The sequence below is a fragment of the Octopus bimaculoides genome, chromosome 7 (assembly GCF_046866305.1).
Source record: "Octopus bimaculoides isolate indiv1 chromosome 7, ASM4686630v1, whole genome shotgun sequence".
Taxonomy (NCBI): Eukaryota; Metazoa; Mollusca; class Cephalopoda; order Octopoda; family Octopodidae; genus Octopus; species Octopus bimaculoides.
The window spans coordinates 62,899,550-62,902,450 of NC_142934.1; positions in this window are offsets into that span (position 1 = coordinate 62,899,550).

The window sequence follows — 2,901 nt, forward strand, 5'->3', positions numbered from 1 at the left end:
GTTATGGAGAGGGTCATAGCCTAACTAATTTGGGAGAGAGCTAGCCTAGATGAGATGCAGTTTGATTTTGTGCCAGATAGAAGTACTACTGATGCTATATTTCTAGTAAATACCTAGCCAAAGATAAACCTCTATACTTGGCTTTTGTTGACTTGGAGAAAGCCTTTGACAAGGTCCTCTGATCTCTTATCTGGTGGTCATTGCAGAAACTAGGGTTAGACAAGTGGTTGGTAAATGCTGTACAAGTCATGTACAGGAATGCTGTCAGTAAAGTGAGGGTTGGCAACGAGTGTAGTGAAGAATTCCGGGTAGAAGTAGGGGTTCACCAAGGATCAGTCCTCAGCCCCATGTAATAAACACCATTCGAGCATGTTTTGATGCTTGTGCTGGTGCCGCTTGTGCTGGTGGCACATAAAAAGCACTATGTGAATGTGGTCAATGCCAGTGCTCCCTGACTGGCTCCTGTGCCGGTGGCATGTTAAAAGCACCTTCCAAACGTGGTCAATGCCAGTGGCCCCTGACTAGCTCCTGTGTTGGTAGCATGTAAAAAGCACCATCTATATGTGGTTATTGCCAGTGCCGCCTGACTGGCTCCCATGCTGGTGGTACATAAAAAGCACCCACTACACTCTCAGAGTGGTTGGCATTCGAAAGGGCATCAAGCTGTAGAAATCTTGCCAGATCAGATTGGAGCCTTATGCAGCCTACTGGCTTTCCAGTCCTCAGTCAAGCCTTCCAACCCATGCCAACATGGAAAGTAGACATTAAACGATGATGATGATTTAACCACCAGCAACAATTCTGTTTACAATGACAGTTCACACTGTACTTCTAATGAAAACTTAAATATTTTTTGCAGTTTCAAATATCAGAGTGACACTAATTCAGACCTGCATCAAAGGTGTGCTTTTACATTGTGCATCTGCCAGGCTTTGTGTTTTGTCTATCATTAAAGATATGCTAAGATCTTTCTTTGTCTTCTTATTTGGATTATATTTTACTCTTTACTAAACCCACACAATCTTTTTATTGTTTTAACACCTGGATTTTCTACACCTGACTATAATCTGAGAGTGCAGATAGCCTAAAGCTCAGGTTGAGTGCTATGTTGGAAATACCCCATCTTTCTACTCTCCCAGGACCTTATATATATATATATATATATATATATATATATATATATATATATATATATATATATATATATATATATATATATATATATATATACATATATATATATATATATATATATATATATATATATATATATATATATATATATATATATATATATATATATATATATATTTATATAAGTATATATATTTTTTGTATAATTAGATATTGTTAATATAACAATACATAAAAATGGGCTAGAGTTGAAGTGCTCAGCATGAGCTAGAATTCAAATTATGGTAAGAATGGATACATAAGGGTGGAAGACCACAGGAACAATACTGTGTATCCAACACAAGATTTAATATATGTGCGTGTGTGTGTTCAATTCATTCTAGAATCAATGAATATATATTTATTGATTCTAGAATGAATTGAACACACACACGCACATATATTAAATCTTGCATTGGATATACGGTATTGTTCCTGTGGTCTTCCAACCTTATGTATCCATTATTACTATAATTTGTATAAGTATATATATATATATATTTATGTAAGTATATATATATATATTTATGTAAGTATATATATATATATTTATGTAAGTATATATATATATATTTATGTAAGTATATATATATATATTTATGTAAGTATATATATATATATTTATATATGCATATATTTATTTTTATATATGTGTATATATATATATTTATATATGTATATATATTTTTATATGTGTATATATGTATATATATGTATATATATATGTATATATATATATATTTATATATGTATATATATATATATATATTTATATATGTATATATTTATATAATAACATTTGTTTGTTTACTTTCATCGTAAAGTTGAATTTAACGTTAGCGTCTTATGAAGCTTAATTTATAAGTTCTAAAATTGCAGAAGAATCCATTGCTGGGCAGTTTAGTTTAATGGTAAAACACTGGATGCGTAATCACAGAGATGTGAGTTCGAGTCTCATGGCTGGCCAGTAACATATTTTTCTGCAATATATGGATAATTTATCCCGATCACACTATTTATTGCATTATCACACGTTTGAGAAATAAATTTATTTCTGTATCTTACATAAATAATATATAACTATATGCATATATCCATACATATATGTACATACCTACATCCATATGTATACATTCATGCATATATAAGTATAGGACATCACAAAAAACGTTAAACACAATGAGAAATGAAAATATAAAGATGAAGACAGAAAATGAACTTTTTTTTCGAACAACAAAAAAAACAGAGAAACAAGACAAGCAACATAAAGAATATTTCCCTTCTTCAGTTGTCCCTGTTCTATCTACTCTGCATTTCGAAGGCAAGGACAATATGTGACTTCTTTGGAACAAGCCTTCCCGCAAAGCAAATCAAATTAAATTTGGAATTTTTTGTGGAGGGTAAAAGTGTAAACAAGAACAGGACAGTGAGAACAAGACAGTAAAAACAAGACAGAACAGTGAAAACAAACGGTAAGGGCTGTTAGGCCAAAATGATAGAAAAATTATTATTTTGAATGCAAAGTTAGATGTTTATGAGAGACAAAAGAATTCACGTCTTCTCTATAAGAAGGCAGGAAGTAGAAAGAAAGAATCCCTTTCATCACGTGTCAGCGACAAGAGGGTCAAGGAGGAGTGAGAGAGAGGGAATAATGAAAGGAAGAGAAGAATAGGGGAGGGTTGGGAGAGAAAAACAGAAAGGATATATGCATATATATATGATATCATC